The sequence below is a fragment of the Nerophis ophidion genome, linkage group LG05, assembly GCF_033978795.1.
Source record: "Nerophis ophidion isolate RoL-2023_Sa linkage group LG05, RoL_Noph_v1.0, whole genome shotgun sequence".
In the NCBI taxonomy this organism is placed as follows: domain Eukaryota; kingdom Metazoa; phylum Chordata; class Actinopteri; order Syngnathiformes; family Syngnathidae; genus Nerophis; species Nerophis ophidion.
Genome location: NC_084615.1, coordinates 73,441,534 through 73,464,309, shown reverse-complemented (window position 1 = coordinate 73,464,309; position 22,776 = coordinate 73,441,534).

The window sequence follows — 22,776 nt, the reverse complement described above, 5'->3', positions numbered from 1 at the left end:
AGCCCCACAAATGGCATTCCCAGACAAAAAACGGGATGGTTGAGGTGCACAACATACATTGTGGTTATGTCACACTTCTATACCGCTCAAGTAGTGTTGTACAGTATACCGGTATTAGTATGTACCCCGATACTGATGAATCATATTCGGTACTATACCGCCTCTAAAAAGTGTCGTTGTTTGTTTTACGAGCTTGTTCGCCAGCGCACAATCATGGAGTACTTGCAAAAAGACAGTGTGTACACAGAAAAGGGAGAACGGACACATATTGGTTTGAAAACTAAAGATTAAGGTGAAGTTATAACACTAAAAACGCCCTCAAGAAGAGGTGCTTCAAGACATCGCTAGCTAGCTAGCGGCTAAACTCCAGCCTTAGTTCGTAGTGTTGAAGCTACTTCTAAATCACTAATCCTCACCTCCATGGCGTCAAATAAAGTAAGTTTCTTACAAGTATCAACCCTGCAGGACGAGGAATAGCTAAACATGCTTCACTACACACCGTAGCTCAATGGCGTCACTGCTAATGACACCATTCCTGTATGTAAACAAACGCCATTGGTGGATCTACACCTGACCATTTTCCATTTTCTACCGTTTGTCCCTTTCGGGGTCGCAGGGGTGCTGGAGCCTATCTCAGTTGCATTCGGGCGGAAGGCGGGGTACGCCCTAGACAAGTCACCACCTCATTGCAGTCTACACCTGACATCCACTGTAATTATACTAAGTACAAGATTGTATCTTGTCGATACTACTATGATTACAGTACATCAACATTTTTTAGCATCACAAAATCCTTTTTATCTTTTATTTTTTATTTATATTATGTTAATAAACTTTGAATAGTACTAATGTATGAGCCTGTAAATATTTAGTATCGGATTAATACCTAAATTTGTGGTGTCATCCAAAACTAATGTAAAGCATGCAAACAACAGAAGAATAAGTTATTATTACATTTGAACCGAAGTGAAGATAGAACATGGTAAAACATAAAATAAGCAGATATTGACAGTAAATGAACAAGTGGATTAATAATCAATTTTTTACAGCTAGTCCATAATAATTTTGACAAAATAATAAAATGGAAAATTACACAATATTTTACTGCATATGTCAGCAGCTACCGTTACCAAAATATTGGTATTGGGACAACACTATCAATCAATCAATCAATCAATCAATGTTTATTTACATAGCCCTGAATCACAAATGTCTCAAAGGGCTGCACAAGCCACAACAACATCCGCAGTACAGAGCCCACATAAGGGCAAGGAAAAACTCACCCCAGTGGGACGCCAGTGACAATGATGACTATGAGAACCTTGGAGAGGACCTCATATGTGGGCAACGCCCCTGGGAGACGAAAACCAATGGATGTCGAGCGTGTCTAACATGATATTGTGAAAGTCCAGTGCATAGTGGATCCAACATAACAGTGAGAGTCCAGTCCAGTCCATAGACATAGTGAAGCCAGTAGGAGACCATCCCAAGGGGAGACGGTCAGCAGCGCAGAGATGTCCCCAACCAATGCACAGGCCAGAGGTCCATCCCGGGTCCCGACTCTGGACAGCCAGCACTTCATCCATGGCCACCGGACCTGTGTCGCCCCCACCCCCTCTTCACAAGGGAGAGGGGGGCATAGGAGAAAAGAAAAAAAACGGCAGATCAACTGGTCTAAAAAGGGGGGTCTAATTAAAGGCTAGAGTATACAAATGAGTTTTAAGTTGGGACTTAAATGCTTCTACTGAGTTAGCATCTCAAACTGTTACCGGGAGGGCATTCCAGAGTACTGGAGCCCGAACGTAAAACGCTCTATAGCCCGCAGACTTTTTTTGGGCTCTGGGAATCACTAATAAGCCGGAGTTGTTTGAACGCAGATTTCTTGCCGGGACATATGGTACAATACAATCGGCAAGACAGGCTGGAGCTAGACCGTGTAGTATTTTATACGTAAGTAGTAGAGATGCGCGGTTTGCGGTTTATTCGCGGGTCGGGCGGGCGACGTGACGAAAAAATTGATTTTAATTAGATTCGGGCGGGTGGCGGTTGAACCATTCGGAAATATTCAATATGCATGGTTCAGGGATCGGTAATCTTTACCATTCAAAGAGCCATTTTGGACCCGTGTCACAAAGCGAAGAAGACAATAGGAAAGACAAACATTCTCATGAAAGTCTGCCGGCAGTCACCCAGTTAATAAGAAATAGGGCGTGCCATGAAGCCTTTGCCTTTGACGCCTTCTACAACATGTACAATCTACTTGCCAGTCCAGCAACATGTTGTGTGCGGCTTTTGCAGACACATGCCCACGACTGCAAGGCGTACTGGGTGATACAGAGTACACTAATAGTTGTGATATAAACAATTTTAACACTCTTACTAATATGCGCCACGCTGTGAAGCCACACCAAACAAGATTGACAAACACATTTCGGGAGAACATCCTCACAGTAACACAACATAAACGCAACACAACAAATACCCAGAATCCTTTGCATCCATGAATCTTCCTGACTATATTATACACCCCGCTAGCAGCAAACCCCCCAGCCCCCCATGCGTTGGTAAGGTGGCCGGGGTTGGGGGCGCGGGGGTGTAAAATATATTCAGTAATAGTCATGGATGCAAAGGATTCTGGGTATTTGTTGTGTTGCGTTTATGTTGTGTTACTGTGAGGATGTTCTCCCGAAATGTGTTTGTCATTCTTGTTTGGTGTGGCTTCACAGGGTGGCGCATATTAGTGACAGTGTTATAATTGTTTATATCACAACCATCAGTGTACGCTGTATCACCCAGTATGCCTTTCAATCTTGTACGTGTGTTTGCGGAAGCTGCATACAACATGTTACTGGACCGGTAATCGGTTCGTACATGTTGTAGAAGGCATGAAAGGTAATGACTTCATAGCATGCACTTTTTCTAGTTAACTGGATGAGCACCAGCGGATATTCGCGAGAACGTTAGCGGCTCCCGTTGTCTTCTTTACTCTGTGAAACGGGTTAAAATGGCTCTTGGAGTGGTAAAGGTGGCCGACCTCTGATATATAACAGTGGGCGGGCGGAGGGCGGTTGCGGTTCTGATAAAATGTTCGTCCGGGTGGATGGCGGGGGGACGACGACTTTAGTGATGCGGTTGCGGATGATATAATTGCCTATCCGCGCATCTCTAGTAAGTAGTAAAACCCCCAAAGTCACATCTTCAGTGCACAGGAAGCCAGTACCGGCGTAATATGATCAAACACTATACTCAAGGTACTCAACAATTCAGTTTATATTAAAAAATAAAATGCTCGATTATCGGCTGTACGACTGTAGAATTTAAAAGAATTTGCGGAATCTTACGCCTTTGTATCCAAACTCCTTATACTCTCTAGTGCTTACTGATCGAAATCATTCCGCATGAAAGACTTTTGTCCATCAGCGCAATGAGAGGCTAATGTCTTGCTCCTTTTCACGGGGTATACTTATGAAGCCCTAATAAATAAAACAGATGACCCTCAAATGACTCAATCAATAGAGGGTCTTCCGCCAGCAAAGAAAACAATTGCTTCTGTGATGCGGGGTCCTCGAGTCTGATTTGATTATCACCATCCAATCTGTGAAATGTAGTTTTAATACTCAAGAGACCACGCGGAGCGGATCTGCGTCCACGCCTCATGTTCTCCTGCGGAAGTGAGTTAGCTCAGTAGCAAACAGACATTTGATGGGAAAGGAAACAAAGCCTGCCATCGGGCCCTTCATTGCCCTTTTCCCACAGAGTTAGCCGGCTTAATCCATCCGATTCCGTGTAGGAAGCAGGCGGGGATGAAGAAATCTTCCAGAAAGGATAAGACACCCTGTCTGCAGATATAGTAATATAACGGAATAAAGGTGGATCGATAACACATTGAGGATTGAAGTGTTGGCCCCAGAGATCAGAAGGGGGTTGTGGTGTCTGAGCAAATAGTAAACAGTCTTTCACACAGAGTAGTGTTTTAGTGATTAAAAGGTTAAAAGGTCAGTCATATTATTGTATGTTTCTCTCGCACTGCAGGCTGAGAGTCATATATAGGGTGTGTGATGCAGTAAACAGATCAATCAACACCCCGGCAGAAGGAAAATGCCACATAACCATCTTCCCCGCCTTTTTTGTTTTTTTTTTCTCTCTCCACACACATACACACTGATTTGAAGTACTTTTAGACCTGTTGTCTGGGAGACCATGCCTTGTTTAGATGTGTTGTCAAGGAAACAAAAGTGGGTGGGGTGGGGTGGGGGGCTGTTTGCAGACATTTTTAGAAAATCCATCTGCTGTGTTGGAACAAGGGAAAAGGTATGTTGGAGACTAGCCGGAGGGCTGTTGCAATACAATTTGTCTTTTAAAGGCGAATGGAGCTTTATTGATTTTGCTACTATTGTTAATGTTGAAGAATGCAGCCTGGTTGTTGGGAATAAACCAGGTGGGCGCAAATTGTAGCACACTTAATTTCCTGGGAAATGGTTTTGGTATGAGTATGAGTATGTGTGTGTGTGTGTGTTCTTGTGTTTCTACCCTTTTTGAGACTTCAACAAGGAAAAGTACCTTCCATATGAGGACCATTGCATCTAATAGAGAATGTCTCATTTACAGCCCTGGTGGTGAAATCTATCAAAATGTGGGTGGTCCCAAAAAAAGTTTTTTTTTCAAATTGATTGTGTGTCGGTTTTAAAACTGCTCCCCCTCTGGTCAACATATGAAATAACAAGTGTGTGTAAGAAATTGAAATGCACCCCCTTTGGCTAAAATGTATTAAAAAAAGTAAAATTTTTATATGGAGACATACTGTAATGACTTGAATTAATAAAGTATACAATAATAAAAATAATAATGAAGATTAAAAAACAATTGCAAACACACACACACACAAAATAATTTAATAAAATCTTACTTTTTTACATATCTACATAGTATGTATATAATATTAATGTTGTAAATACAAATCTTTATATATCTAGAAAGGGTGGTCCTAAAGAGGTAGGCATTTTTGGGAGGTCATAAATACAGAAATGTGTGTGTGTGCATGTGTGTGTGTGTTTGTGTGTTCTTGTATTTCTACCCTTGTTGAGACTTCAACAAGGAAAAGTACCTTCCATATGAGGACCATTGCATCTAATAGAGAATGTCTCATTGGTGGTGAAATCTATCAAAATGTGGGTGGTCCCGAAAAAAATGGTTTTTTTTCAAATTGACTGTGTGTCGGTTTTAAAAGTGCTCCCCCTCTGGTCAACATATGAAATAACAAGTTTGTGTAAGAAATTGAAATGCAACCCCATTGGCTAAAAATAATTACAAAAATTAAATTTGTAAATAGAGACATACTGTAATGACTTGAATTAAATAAAGTATATAATAAAAATAAATAAATAATGAAGATTAAAAACCAATTGCAAACACACACACAAATAAAGGGAATTTACTAAAATCTTACTTTTTTAAATATCTTCATAGTATGTATATAATATTAATGTTGTAAATACAAATCTTTATATATCTAGAAAAGGTGGTCCTAAAGAGGTAGGCATTTTTGGGAGGTCACAAATACAGATGTGTGTGTGTGTGCATGTGTGTGTGTGAGTGTGTGTTTGTGTGTTCTTGTATTTTTCACCCTTCTTGAAACATCAACGAGGAAAAGTACCTTCCATATGAGGACCATTGCATCTAATAGAGAATGTCTCATTTACAGCCCTGGTGGTGAAATCTATCAAAATGTGGGTGGTCCCAAAAAAAAGGGTTTTATTCAGATTGACTTTGTGTCGGTTTTAAAAGTGTTCCCCCTCTGGTCAACATATGAAATAACAAGTTTGCGTAAGAAATTTAAATGCAACCCCTTTGGCTAAAATTAATTACAAAAATAACATTTGTAAATAGAGACATACTGTAATGACTTGAATTAAATAAAGTATATAATAAAAATAAATAAATAACGAAGATTAAAAACCAATTGCAAACACACACACAAATAAAGGGAATTTACTAAAATCTTACTTTTTTACATATCTTCATAGTATGTATATAAGATTAATGTTGTAAATACAAATCTTTAAATATCTAGAAAGGGTGGTCCTAAAGATGTAGGCATTTTTGGGAGGTCACAAATACAGAAATGTGTGTGTGTGCACGTGTGTGCATGTGTGTGTGTGCGTGTGTGTTCTTGTATCTTTCACCCTTCTTGAAACATCAACGAGGAAAAGTACCTTCCATATGAGGACCATTGCATCTAATAGAGAATGTCTCATTTACAGCCCTGGTGGTGAAATCTATCAAAATGTGGGTGGTCCCGAAAAAAAGGTTTTTTTTCAAATTGACTTTGTGTCGGTTTTAAAAGTGTTCCCCCTCTGGTCAACATATGAAATAACAAGTTTGCGTAAGAAATTTAAATGCAACCCCTTTGGCTAAAATTAATTACAAAAATAACATTTGTAAATAGAGACATACTGTAATGACTTGAATTAAATAAAGTATATAATAAAAATAAATAAATAATGAAGATTAAAAACCAATTGCAAACACACACACAAAAAAAGGGAATTTACTAAAATCTTACTTTTTTACATATCTACATAGTATGTATATAAAATTAATGTTGTAAATACAAATCTTTAAATATCTAGAAAGGGTGGTCCTAAAGAGGTAGGCATTTTTGGGAGGTCACAAATACAGAAATGTGTGTGTGTGCATGTGTGTGCGTGTGTGTGTGTGTGTGTTTGTGTGTTCTTGTATTTTTCACCCTTCTTGAAACACCAACGAGGAAAAGTACCTTCCATATCAGGACTTGTGAACAAGTTACAACCAAAAAGTACCTTCCATATGAGGACCATTGCATCTAATAGAGAATGTCTCATTTACACCCCTGGTGGTGAAATCTATCAAAATGTGGGTGGTCCCGAAAAAAATGTTTTTTTTTCAAATTGACTGTGTGTCGGTTTTAAAAGTGCTCCCCCTCTGGTCAACATATGAAATAACAAGTTTGTGTAAGAAATTGAAATGCAACCCCATTGGCTAAAAATAATTACAAAAATTAAATTTGTAAATAGAGACATACTGTAATGACTTGAATTAAATAAAGTATATAATAAAAATAAATAAATAATGAAGATTAAAAACCAATTGCAAACACACACACAAATAAAGGGAATTTACTAAAATCTTACTTTTTTACATATCTTCATAGTATGTATATAATATTAATGTTGTAAATACAAATCTTTATATATCTAGAAAAGGTGGTCCTAAAGAGGTAGGCATTTTTGGGAGGTCACAAATACAGAAATGTGTGTGTGCGCATGTGTGTGTGTGTGTGTTTGTGTGTTCTTGTATTTTTCACCCTTCTTGAAACATCAACGAGGAAAAGTACCTTCCATATGAGGACCATTGCATCTAATAGAGAATGTCTCATTTACAGCCCTGGTGGTGAAATCTATCAAAATGTGGGTGGTCCCGAAAAAAAGGGTTTTATTCAGATTGACTGTGTGTCGGTTTTAAAAGTGCTTCGCCTCTGGTCAACATATGAAATAACAAGTTTGTGTAAGAAATTGAAATGCACCCCTTTTGGCTAAAATTAATAAAAAAGGTAAAATTTTTATATAGAGACATACTGTAATGACTTCAATTAATAAAGTATATAATTATAAAAAATAATAATGAAGATTAAAAACCAATTGCAAACACACACACACACAAAAAATAATTTACTAAAATTTTACTTATTTACACATCTACATAGTATGTATATAAAATTAATGTTGTAAATACAAATCTTTATATATCTAGAAAGGGTGGTCCTAAAGAGGTAGGCATTTTTGGGAGGTCATAAATACAGAAATGTGTGTGTGTGCATGTGTGTGTTTGTGTGTTTGTGTGTGTGTTTGTTTGTGTGTTCTTGTATTTTTCACCCTTCTTGAAACATCAACGAGGAAAAGTACCTTACACAAATCATGGTCTCGATACAGAAAACCATTGCATCTAATAGAGAATGTCTTATTTGCACCCCTGGTGGTGAAATCTATGAACATTTGGGTGGTCCTAAAAAGAAGGACTTTTTCAAATTGACCGTGTGTTGGTTTTAAAAGTGCTCCCCCTCTGGTCAACATATGAAATAACAAATGTGTGTAAAAATTTTAAGTGCTCCCCCTCTGGCCAACATATGTAATAACAAGTGTGGGTAAGAAATTGAAATGCGCCCCCTTTGGCCAAATTAATTACAAAAATAAAATAAATATGTATATAGAGACACACTGTACTAACTTGAATTAAATAATGAAGATAAAAAAAAAATACAAACAAAAAATAAGTAAAAGCTTACCTTTTTTACATCTACATAATATGTTTATGAAGCATTTAAGTCTCACCTTAAAACTGATTTGTATACTCTAGCCTTTAAATAGACTCCCTTTTTAGACCAGTTGATCTGCCGTTTCTTTTCTTTTTCTCCTATGTCCCACTCTCCCTTGTGGGGGGGGTCTGGTCCGATCCGGTGGCCATGTACTGCTTGCCTGTGTATCGGCTGGGGACATCTCTGCGCTGCTGATCCGCCTCCGCTTGGGATGGTTTCCTGCTGGCTCCGCTGTGAACGGGACTCTCGCTGCTGTGTTGGATCCGCTTTGGACTGTACTCTCGCGACTGTGTTGGATCCATTATGGATTGAACTTTCACAGTATCATGTTAGACCCGCTCGACATCCATTGCTTTCCTCCTCTCCAAGGTTCTCATAGTCATCATTGTCACCGACGTCCCACTGGGTGTGAGTTTTCCTTGCCCTTATGTGGGCCTACCGAGGATGTCGGAGTGGTTTGTGCAGCCCTTTGAGACACTAGTGATTTAGGGTTATATAAGTAAAAATTGATTTATTGATTGATAATGTTGTAAATACAAATATTTATAAAACTTGGGCATTTTTGGGAGGTCTCAAGGAGGTAAGAAATGCAAGAATGTGTGTGTGAGTGTGTGCGTGTCCAAGGGGCGCAGGGGTGGGTATTGGTAATTTCACCCTCTGCTGTGTAATTATCTTCCGACTGGAACTTGTCTATAAATGCGCATAACAAGTTGGCCAATCGCTCATAATCACTTATGATTGCTGGGGAAAGGTTAAGCCGATAAAATCCTTGATCCCAATATGTTGGGAAAATCTCCCAAAACACCACATAGGCTTTCGGTAAGCTGGCTCATTAGGGAGGTTAAATGATCCCAGTGTAGATGTGGCATGTTCCTTCTGCCTGGTGAAGTGAGGAGCATTATAGCCATTTTATATAAATAAAATAGCCAAACTAAATATCCAACAGTTTGTTTTCCTACCATATCCCTCACCTCGTCATTGTTCTGCTCTCCTCCTGCATCTCCTTTGCTCCGTGTTCACTCATCCGATAATCATATCCTCCTGTTACCCTTATGCCGATAAACCCCGCATACGCGATTCACTGCATTCCTCTGACAATATCCCGTTTTTACACACAATTAATCATTTATTTAGCAGCTGCTTATGAAACGAGCCAGCTGCATGTTTCTGGAAGCTTTGGGATTTGCGCAAAGTCACCTGATGCTGCTTTGTGCCAATCAGAAATGAACAATCGCAACAAAACGTCTCTAACGCAAAATAAATATAATAAGTTTATAAAAACCTGAGAAATTATACAGTGGACTAGCGATTTAAAAACTTAATAAGTTCTTGAACAAGGTTCGTGAATAAACTGTTTCCAGAAACATTGTAAATATGAATAATGTGTTACAGAAATGTTGAGGTGTGGGTGGTAGGAGTGTATATATTTTTGTGTATTTTATGTATATATATATATATATATATATATATATATATTTTTTTTTTTTTTTTTTTTTTTTTTTAAATTATATATATATATATATATAGATGTATATATATATATATATAATATATATTTATATATATAGAATATATATATAAATATATATATATATATATATATATATATATATATATATATATATATATATATATATATATTCTCCAGGGTGTATGCCGCCTTCCGCCCGATTGCACCAGCGCCCCCCGCGACCCCAAAGGGAATAAGCGGTAGGAAATGGATGGATGGATATATATTTTATTATATATATATATATATATATATATATATATATATATATATATATATATATATATATACATATATATATATATAAGATGAATCATGAATTACTTTCCTTTTATGGGAGGTTTTTTGTAGAAAATAAATGATGAAAAAAACACTTACTTGAACGGTTTAAAAAAAGAGGAGAAAACAGGAAAAAAAATTAAATTAAATTTTAAAACATAGTTTAACTTCAATTTTGACTCTTTAAAATTCAAAATTCAACCAAAAAAAAGAAGAGAAAAACTAGCTAATTCAAATCTTTTTTGAAAAAATTCAAAAAAGAATTTATGGAACATCATTAGTAATTTTTCCTGCTTAAGATTAATTTTAGAATTTTGATGACATGTTTTTAAATAGGTTAAAATCCAATCTGCACTTTGTTAGAATATATAACAAACTGGACCAAGCTATATTTCTAACAAAGACAAATCATTATTTCTTCTATATTTTTCTGAACAAACATTTTAAAAGAAATTCAAAAGATTTTGAAATAAGATATAAATTAGATTTTTACAGATTTTCTAGATTTGCCAGATTTTTTTTCTTAAATTTTAATCATGATAAATTTGATGAAATATTTCACAAATATTCTTCGTCAAAAAAACAGAAGCTAAAATTAAAAATTTAATTAAAATGTATTTATTATTCTTTACACTAAAAAAAAATAAATTTACTTGAACATTGATTGAAATTGTAAGGAAAGAAGAAGAAGCAATTTAAAAGGTAAAAACGTGTATGCTTTTAAAAATCTTAAAATCATTTTTAAGGTTGTATTTTTTTCTCTAAAATTGTTTTTCTGTAAGTTATAAGAAGCAAAGTAAAAAATATAAATGAATTTATTCAAACAAATGAAGACCAAGTCTTTAAAATATTTTCTTGGATTTTCAAATTCTATTTGAGTTTTGTCTCTCTTAGAATTAAAAATGACGAGCAAAGCGAGACCAGCTTGCTGGTGAATAAATACAATTTAAAAAATAGAGGCAGCTCACTGGTAAGTGCTGCTATTTGAGCTATTTTTAGAACAGGCCAGCGGGCTACTCATCTGGTCCTTACGGGCTACCTGGTGCCCGCGGGCACCGCGTTGGTGACCCCTGTGTTAGGTCAATAGGGTTTTTCCGAGAACTTTATACACATCTAAAACTTTTCAAAAACTCAAAATTTGGGTTCACAAGTAAACACTGAAAATAATACTTTGTAAAATCATGACGCCGCAGCGCCAGTAAGAGTGCAACAAGATAGGTTCTTTTTAGGGCTGTCAAAATTAAAAATGTATTAACACTCATGAGATTAATTATTAAAAAAAAAATACTGCATTAATTAACTGTCATGATCTGTTGCCAGGGTCATGTTTGGTTTAGTTTAGTATTTCTTGAGTTGTTGGTTAATTCTGGTTCAACAGCCTTGTTGGTTTTCTTTGTTGCCATAGGTGGCTGATTAGCCTCACCTGCTTTCTGTTTATTGATTAACATCTTCACCTGGTTCTGCTCCTAATCACTGCCCTTTATATTCTGGTGTTTCCCTTGTCTATGTTCAGGGTTGTCAAATGGATGACTTTACTAAGTATATAAATTATGCAGAAATGTTTGAATGTAAGAAACAGCTGTTCTAAATGTGTCCACTGGATGTCGCAATAGCAATTATTTGTATCGTTGTAGATGATGTTACATATGTACAAAATAAAACGCAAGATGTTAGTACATCAGTCAAGGAAAATGAGCAAACTACATAAGTAACACACTGTAATTTGGGTTTGATAAAGTTTTCTTATCTTGATAGATTGGAAGTTAACACCAATGAGTTGACTGATGAACATTATCACGTAATTTATTCAGAAAACATAAATAACGACAAATAATACTATAATACTGTTAACCGCAACATGTAACTATAAAAAAATACAACAACATTATGATTTGTACATTTTCAGAATGGGTTTTTGATAAAGTTTTCTTATCTTGATAGATTGGAAGTTAACACCAATGAGTTGACTGATGAACATTATCACGTAGTTTATTCAGAAAACATAAATAACGACAAATAATACTATAATACTGTTAACCGCAGCATCTAACTATTAAAAAAACCAACAACATTATGATTTGTACATTTTCAAAATGTGTTTTTGATAAAGTTTTCTTATCTTGATAGAATGGAAGTTAACACCAATGAGTTGACTGATGAACATTATCACGTAATTTATTCAGAAAACATAAATAACGACAAATAATACTATAATACTATTAACCGCAACATGTAACTATATAAAAAAACAACAACATTATGATTTGTACATTTTCAGAATGGGTTTTTGATAACGTTTTCTTATCTTGATAGATTGGAAGTTAACACCAATGAGTTGACTGAGGAACATTATCACGTAATTTATTCAGAAAACATAAATAACGACAAATAATACTATAATACTGTTAACTGCAACATGTAACTATAAAAAAAACACAACAACATTATGATTTGTACATTTTCAGAATGGGTTTTTGATAAAGTTTTCTTATCTTGATAGATTGGAAGTTAACACCAATGAGTTGACTGATGAACATTATCACGTAATTTATTCAGAAAACATAAATAGCGACAAATAATACTATAACACTATTAACCGCTACATCTAACTATAAAAAACAACAACAACAACATTATGATTTGTACATTTTCAAAATGGGTTTTTGATAAAGTTTTCTTATCTTGATAGATTGGAAGTTAACACCAATGAGTTGACTGATGAACATTATCACGTAATTTATTCAGAAAACATAAATAACGACAAATAATACTATAATACTATTAACCGCAACATGTAACTATAAAAAAACACAACAACATTATGATTTGTACATTTTCAGAATGGGTTTTCGATAAAGTTTTCTTATCTTGATAGATTGGAAGTTAACACCAATGAGTTGACTGATGAACATTATCACGTAGTTTATTCAGAAAACATAAATAACGACAAATAATACTATAATACTGTTAACCGCAGCATCTAACTATTAAAAAAACCAACAACATTATGATTTGTACATTTTCAAAATGTGTTTTTGATAAAGTTTTCTTATCTTGATAGATTGGAAGTTAACACCAATGAGTTGACTGATGAACATTATCACGTAATTTATTCAGAAAACATAAATAACGACAAATAATATTATAATACTATTAACCGCAACATGTAACTATATAAAAAAACAACAACATTATGATTTGTACATTTTCAGAATGGGTTTTTGATAACGTTTTCTTATCTTGATAGATTGGAAGTTAACACCAATGAGTTGACTGAGGAACATTATCACGTAATTTATTCAGAAAACATAAATAACGACAAATAATACTATAATACTGTTAACTGCAACATGTAACTATAAAAAAAACACAACAACATTATGATTTGTACATTTTCAGAATGTGTTTTTGATAAAGTTTTCTTATCTTGATAGATTGGAAGTTAACACCAATGAGTTGACTGATGAACATTATCACGTAGTTTATTCAGAAAACATAAATAGCGACAAATAATACTATAATACTATTAACCGCAACATGTAGGTATATAAAAAAACAACAACATTATGATTTGTACATTTTCAAAATGTGTTTTTGATAAAGTTTTCTTATCTTGATAGATTGGAAGTTAACACCAATGAGTTGACTGATGAACATTATCACGTAATTTATTCAGAAAACATAAATAACGACAAATAATACTATGATACTATTAACTGCTACATTTAACTATAAAAAAACACAACAACATTATGATTTGTACATTTTCAAAATGGGTTTTTGATAAAGTTTTCTTATCTTGATAGAATGGAAGTTAACACCAATGAGTTGACTGATGAACATTATCACGTAATTTATTCAGAAAACATAAATAACGACAAATAATACTATAATACTATTAACCGCAACATGTAACTATAAAAAAACACAACAACATTATGATTTGTACATTTTCAGAATGGGTTTTCGATAAAGTTTTCTTATCTTGATAGATTGGAAGTTAAAACCAATGAGTTGACTGATGAACATTATCACATAATTGATTCAGAAAATATAAATAACAACAATTAATACTATATTACTATTAACCGCAACATGTAAGTATGAAAAATAAAACACAACACATTATGATTTGTACATTTTCAAAATGTGTTTGTTCTGTTCTTAAAGAAAACAATCTGAAGTTGTCTTTATTTTTATGTCATCGTGCCGTGATTTTACCAGTTCGGCCTACTTGGTAGAACATTTTTCTCCATGAAAATCTAAAATTACTTTGACACCCCGTCTTATTTGCTGGTCCATTGTTCGACAGTTTGTTTGTTGATTTTTGTTGTTTGTTTTATGCTATGTACTTTCTTTCACTCCGCTTTCATCATGCCACGATAATTTAGCACCCAGTTTGTTATGTTTCCTTGTGTATTTGAAGTAAATAATAATTTGACCTGCACCCTACCCGAGGTGCTCCGCATCTTTTAATCAATTAATCAATGTTTATTTATATAGCCCTAAATCACAAATGTCTCAAAGGACTGTGCAAACCACTACGACTATGACATCCTCGGAAGAACCCACATAAGGACAAAGAAAACTCACACCCAGTGGGACACCAGTGACAATGATGACTATGAGAAACCATTGAGAGGACCCCCCCCCCCCTCTAGGGGACCGAAAGCAATGGATGTCGAGCGGGTCTAACATGATACTGTGAAAGTTCAATCCATAGTGGCTCCAACACAGCCGCGAGAGTTCAGTTCAAAGCGGATCCAAGACAGCAGCGAGAGTCCCGTCCACAGGAAACCATCCCAAGCGGAGTCGGATCAGCATGGTAGAGATGTCCCCAACCGATACACAGGCGAGCGGTCCATCCTGGGTCCCGATGAGCGGTCCATCCTGGGTCTCGACTCTGGACAGCCATTACTTCATCCATGGTCATCGGACCACAAGGGAGGGGGGGACATAGGAGAAAGAAAAGAAGCGGCAGATCAACTGGTCTAAAAAGGGAGTCTATTTAAAGGCTAGAGTATACAGATTAGTTTTAAGGTGAGACTTAAATGCTTCTACTGAGGTGGCATCTCGAACTGTTACTGGGAGGGCATTCCAGAGTACTGGAGCCCGAACGGAAAACGCTCTATAGCCCGCAGATTTTTTGGGATCACAAACACTGCACAACAAGCCGGCTTATGGCTTATGCAAGCTCTTTTTCCTTAACCGCTGTACGGTGTGTGATCAGATCGATGCATGGGTCAGTACATGAATAAGTAAGGATACTTCGACTCGCTGGCAAGTTTCACTCCAAAATACAGGTTGGAAGAACTTTAGATAAAACTGTTGCAAAGTTGTGTGCAAATAAAAGACATGCATTCAAGTAAAAAAATTTAAAATGTTCCTGAATAACATTTGATAATAGAATTCCACGTCTCTACAAGTATCGGTGTTCTTTCTTGGAATAATTTTTAATTTGCAAGAGAGTAATCCCCTGTGATTTTATATGATTAATCTAAAATACAAACTTGTATGATTAATTTGATTTTTGAAAAAATGTATCATTTGACAGCCCAAGTTCAGTTGTCTCGATCACGCTTCAATATAGCCCAGAAAAGGTGATACATTTTATATTTATGTCATTATAACAAAAAGCCACAGCTCGGACCATATGAAGCCATACCTTTTGCGGGGAAATTAGTATCTTTATGATGACTGCCAGTATACGTGCAAAAACCTCATTTAAATGGAGTGGTCTGCAACACTTTGGCACTTGTAATCAATTATACACACAGTTTTAATAGATGCAATTTTATATTAGATTACATTTTATAGTTTGCACACATTATTTAGCATTGTTGTTTGGACCTGAGTACTGTTTTTTTCTTTCTATATCTATAAGCTACAATAGTGTATATGCCGCACCAACCACATTTTAAAATATTTTTTTTTCCATAGATTAGTCCCACCGTATTATGACCTACATATATATATATATATATATATATATATATTTATATATATATATAAATGTCTTGCAATTGTACCCTTTGTCAGGTTCAAACACTGATGACATCTATTATTCAGACAAGCAGCAAGGAACCATGCAGAGACAGATTTCAATTTAGCTCATGAGGAGAACGCATGGAGCTGCACACTTAGTCACAGTCTCGCCCTACGCTCTCAGGTTCAGCTCACGCGTCCCTCTATTTATTCAGGAGTTCATTAGTCAACATCAGGGGTGCCCATTACGTCAATCGCAAGCTACCGGTCGATCGCGGATGATGTGTTAGTTAATCGCCAGCCAGGCATTTAAAAAATAGACCTAGAAATTAGCGATCATCAATCTTCACCAAGACATCACTTTCGTCACTTGATTGACATTTACGACACCTGAGGGTCTTGTGAGATGACACCGGCTGCTGAAAAAAACAACCATTTTCATGTGGTATTGGACAAAGGAGGACTTTTGTTCTCCTCCATTTGAAAATGCCGACGTTATCCGCACTTCTGTCGGGTTCCAATCAATGCAAGTCATCCGAATCAGGTAATATACTCCAACTTATATATATATATATATATATATATATATATATATATATATATATATATATATATATATATATATATATATATATATATATGTATACTTATATATATATATATATATATATATATATATATATATACTTATATATATATATATATATATATATATATATATATATATATATATATATATATATACCACTATATTGTAACATTTGATATTTAAATATAAATATGTATTAAATGTTTTTTATTAACATTGCTTAACTTTTTTCTAAAAAGTGCCTGTAACAGGGTAGTAAAATGGCTGGTCAAACAAAACAGAAAAATCATTGATGTCTTTATTCATACTTCATGAGATGAATAGATCAATGTATTTATATCCCCTAATCACGAGTGCCTCAAAGGGTTTCACAAACTAAAACGACATAAATGGATCGGAACCGACATCCTTGGAACGGAACCCAAATCCGGGCAAGAAAAAGCTCAAACCAATGGGAACGGTGAGAAACCATAGAAGACTGCAGATGTGAGGCGTGGAACATATTTTTTTAACACTTTGAACAATTTGTTAAAGTGTACAATTTTAGAACAGTGTTTGATTTATTTGCTTGATCCGTTGCATAATTTAGCAAATAAGAATTCGTAGATTGGCCGCAGATTTCAATGCTTGGGAAAACAAATAGCGTCTTAGTCCGAAAAACACAGTGGATCATACTCTAAATGTATATCATTTCATTCGGGCAAAATCCAGTAAGTATGTTATCCGATATAATCACCTGCAAAACAACAATTATATTGGGATAGTTCCTTGAGATGCAGCATCTCGTTTCCAAGGGAGCATGATCCGATACCTGATTTTCATGCCAGAAAATATTGGACATCCCTCCTGTTTAACGTCGTCTATGAGACCAGCATAACAAATGTGGCCTGACATGTATAGTAAGTTTAATGTTTTAAGTAGTTTTCAGAAGTCCAGGTGAAGTACGTTAAATTTACATAGCCCTTTTTCTCTAGACACTCAAAGCGCTTTTAATAGTGAAACCCATGATCTCCATCTCAGGAATATAAAGTTTAATATAATAATATAATAAAATACAATATAATATAAAACAACAATATAATGCATCAGTATACATTAGACACTATAGCTATAAGGTATAAAACCAAAAACCAGTGAAGTTGGTACAGTAGGTTGTGTAATTCATAAATAGAAACAGAATACAATGATTTGCAAATGTTTTTCAATTTATATTCAATTAAATGAACTGCAAAGACAAGATATTTATTTTTTGAACTGAGAAACATAGTTTTTAAAATGAAATAATCATTTACTTAGACTTTAATGGCAGCAACACATTGCAAAAAAGTTGGCGCAGAGGTGGTTTTTTACCACTGTGTTACGTGGCTTTTCCTTTTAACAACACTCAGTAAATGTTTGGGAACTAAGGAGACAGCTTTTCAGGTGGAATTATTTCCCATTCTTGCTTGATGTGTAGCTTAAGTTGTTCAACAGTCTGAGGTCTTGGTTGTGGTATTTTAGGCTTCATATTCCACCACACATTTTTAATGGGAGACAGGTCTAGACTACAGGCAGGCCAGTCTAGTACCAACACTCTTTTACTATGAAGCCACGCTGTTGAAACAAGTGTCTTGCCATTGTCTTGCTGAAAAAAGCAGGGATGTCCAGGATAATGTTGCTTGGATGGCAACATATGTTGCTCCAAAACCTGTATGTACCTTACAGCATTAATGGTGCCTTCACAGATGTGTAAGTTACCCATGCCTTGGGCACTAATACACCCCCATACCATCACAGATGCTGGCTCTTGAACTTTACGCCTAGAACAATCCGTATGGTTATTTGCCTCCTTGTTCATGACGACACAACATCCACAGTTTCCAAAAGTAATTTGAAATGTAGACTCGTCAGACCACAGAACACTTTTCCACTTTGGTATAGTCTATCTTAGATGAGCTCGGGCCCAGCACAGGAAGCGGTGTTTCTGGGTGTTGTTGATAAATTGCTTTCGCTCTGCGATGGAGTTTTAACTTGCACTTACAGATGTCACAACAAACTGTAGTTACTTACAGTGGTTTTCTGAAGTGTTCCTGAGCCCATGTGGTGATATCCTTCACACACTGATGTCATTTTTTCATGCAGTACCACCAGAGGGATTCAAGGTCACGGGTATTCAATGATCCGGACAGTGATTTCTCCAGGTTCTCTGAACCTATTAATGATATTACAAACCTTAGATGGTGAAATCCCTTAATTCCTTGCAATAGCTCGTTGAGAAATGTTGTTCTTAAGCTCTTCGACAATTTGTACACCACTTTTTGAATAAAAAGTGGTGACCCTCGCCTCATCCTTAGTTGTGAATGACTGAGCATTTCATGGAAGCTGCTTTTATACCCAATCATGGCACCCACCTGTTCCCAATTATCCTGCACATCTGTGGGATGTTCCAAATAAGTGTTTGTTGAGCATTCCTCAACTTTCCCAGTCTTTTTTGCCACTTGTGCCAGCTTTTTTGAAACATGTTGCCGGCATCAAATTCCAAATGAACTAATATTTGCAAAAAATAACAACGTTTTTCTGTTCGAACGTTAAGTATGTTGTCTTTGCAATCTACCAATTTGAATATAGGTTGAAAAGGATTTGCAAATCATTGTATTCTGTTTTTATTCACGATTTACACAACTTTCCAACTTCATTGGTTTTGGGGTTTATACATTTTAACCAGTGTGGGTGGCACAGGGAGCAGTTGGGTAAAGTGCCTTTCCCCTGGACTCAACAGCAGTGACGAGGATGCCGGAAGCAGGAATTGAACCTGGAACCCTCGAGTTGCGGGCACTGTTTGCTCTACCAACCGAACCACGGCGCCTCATGTGAATAGGGAGGAAAAAGGTCTTGCAATTGTACCCTTTGTCAGGTTTAAACACCGATGACATCTATTACACAGACAAGAAGCAAGGAACCATGCAGAGACAGATTTCAATTTAGCTCATGAGGAGAATGCATGGAGCTGAACACTTAGTCACAGTCTAGAAAGGAGGAACTTTTTTTCTCCTCCATTTGAAAAAGTCGACGTTATCAGCACTAAAATGCAAGCCATCAAAATCAGGTTATACTCCAACTTATATTCTTATCTTCATTAAAAAAAGGACTCTATTTGTGTTAAACATAATTGTATTATCATTAAAAACCTTTAATATGTTAACAAAAACGTATGTTTCATAAATAAAAACATATAAATGATATATATGAATGAGGTAGAACCCCTCGACTTGGTCAATTGAAAAGTAGCTCGCCTGCAGAGGAAGTGTGGGCACCCCTGGTCAACATCACTGAGGCCGCCTCTAAAAGGAGTGGTCACATATATCTGGCAAAGCAGGTCCAGTACGCACAATACGTGACGGAATGTGCTGGGGGCCTTGTGATTGTCTTGTTTCTGCTTCGTCTGCATGCTGTCATCTTATCTTCGTTGAGGTCCTTAAAAGGGAACACAATCACAATTTCAGAAGGGTTAAAACCAATAAAAAATCAGTTCCCAGTGGCTTATTTTATTTTTCGAAGTTTTTTTCAAAATTTTACCCATCATGGAATATCCCGAAAAAAGGCTTTAAAGTGCCCGATTTTCGCTATCTGTAAATCCACCGTCCATTTTCCTGTGACTTCACATAGTGACGCCAATACAAACAAACATGGCGGATAGCACAGCAGGATATAGCGACATTAGCTCGGATTCAGACTCGGATTCCAGGGGCTTAAGCGATTCAACAGATTATGCGTGTATTGAAACGGATAGTTGGAGTGTGGAGGCAGATAGCGAAAACGAAATTGAAGAAGAAACTGAAGCTGTTGAGCGAATAGCTATTGAAGCTATTCGGTGATCGACTTCTAACCAACGATTGCATGTTTTGACCACTGGAGCAACTTAAATCCGTCGATTGGTAAGTGTTTGTTTGGCATTAAATGTGGGTGGAGGGAAAGGCTGGATGCAAATATAGCTACAAATGTACATACAGCTAGCCTAAATAGCATGTTAGCATCGATTAGCTGGCAGTCATGCCGCGACCAAATATGTCTGATTAGCACATAAGTCAATAACATCAACAAAACTCACCTTTGTGATATTGTTGACTTTATCGTTGGAAATGCATCTGCTTTGAGTGTCGCAGGATATCCACACATCTCTGTGCCAGGTCTGTTGTAGCATCGCCGGTAAAATGTGCAGACCAAACGAGGGACTTTCGCATCTTTTGACACTGGTGCAACTTAAATCCGTCGATTGACATGTGTTTGTTTGGCATTAAATGTGGGTGGAGGAAAAGGCTGGATGCAAATATAGCTACAAATGAGGCATGATGATGCAATATGTACATACAGCTAGCCTAAGTAGCATGTTAGCATCGATTAGCACGGCATGCTAATCGATGCACACTCCACGTAAGTCAACTTGAATTCCTCCGACAACACACCGACGAGGTATGATTTCTCCAAGGTACGGAAAACAGTCGAAAAAACGGAAAATAACAGAGCTGATTTGACTTGGTGCGTGTAATGTGTTTGAGAAAATGGTGGAATGCTTCCCATTGTGACGTCACGGGTGAAAGGTCATCGCTTCGACAGCGAACAATTGAAAGGCGTTTAAATCGCCAAATTCACCCTTTTAGAGTTCGGAAATCGGTTAAAAAAAACATATGGTCTTTTTTTCTGCAACATCAAGGTATATATTGACACTTACATACGTCTGGTGATAATGTTCCCCTTTCAATCAATCAATCAATGTTTACTTATATAGCCCTAAATCACTAGTGTCTCAAAGGGCTGCACAAACCACTACGACATCCTCGGTAGGCCCACATAAGGGCAAGGAAAACTCACACCCAGTGGGACGTCGGTGACAATGATGACTATGAGAACCTTGGAGAGGACGAAAGCAATGGATGTCGAGCGGGTCTAACATGATACTGTGAAAGTTCAATCCATCATGGATCCAACACAGTCGCGAGAGTCCAGTCCAAAGCGGATCCAACACAGCAGCGAGAGTCCCGTTCAGAGCGGAGCCAGCAGGAAACCATCCCAAGCGGAGGCGGATCAGCAGCGCAGAGATGTCCCCAGCCGATACACAGGCAAGCAGTACATGGCCACCGGATCGGACCGGACCCCCTCCACAAGGGAGAGTGTGACATAGGAGAAAAAGAAAAGAAAAGGCAGATCAACTGGTCTAAAAAGGGAGTCTATTTAAAGGCTAGAGTATACAAATGAGTTTTAAGGTGAGACTTAAATGCTTCTACTGAGGTGGCATCTCGAACTGTTACCAGGAGGGCATTCCAGAGTACTGGAGCCCGAACGGAAAACGCTCTATAGCCCGCAGACTTTTTTTGGTCTTTGGGAATCACTAATAAGCCGGAGTCCTTTGAACGCAGATTTCTTGCCGGGACATATGGTACAATACAATCGGCAAGATAGGATGGAGCTAGACCGTGTAGTATTTTATACGTAAGTAGTAAAACCTTAAAGTCACATCTTAAGTGCACAGGAAGCCAGTGCAGGTGAGCCAGTACAGGCGTAATGTGATCAAACTTTCTTTTTCTTGTCAAAATTCTAGCAGCAGCATTTTGTACCAACTGTAATCTTTTAATGCTAGACATGGGGAGACCCGAAAATAATATGTTACAGTAATCGAGGCGAGACGTAACAAACGCATGGATAATGATCCCAGCGTCTTTAGTGGACAGAATGGAGCGAATTTTAGCGATATTACGGAGCTGAAAGAAGGCCGTTTTAGTAACGCTTTTAATGTATGACTCAAAGGAGAGAGTTGGGTCGAAGATAATACCCAGATTCTTTACCGTGTCGCCTTGTTTAATTGTTTGGTTGTCAAATGTTAGAGTTGTATTATTAAATAGAGGTCGGTGTCTAGCAGGACCGATAATCACCATTTCCCTTTAAAGTCTTTGTCTGTTTAGCGGGCCAAAACAAGCTTGCGCACAATAGCTAATGACTATAGCAACAGACTTCAAGCAAACCAAAGTTGTGTGATAATATATACACATGATTATTCTAACACCCTTATATATTTAAGCAGTATTTGTT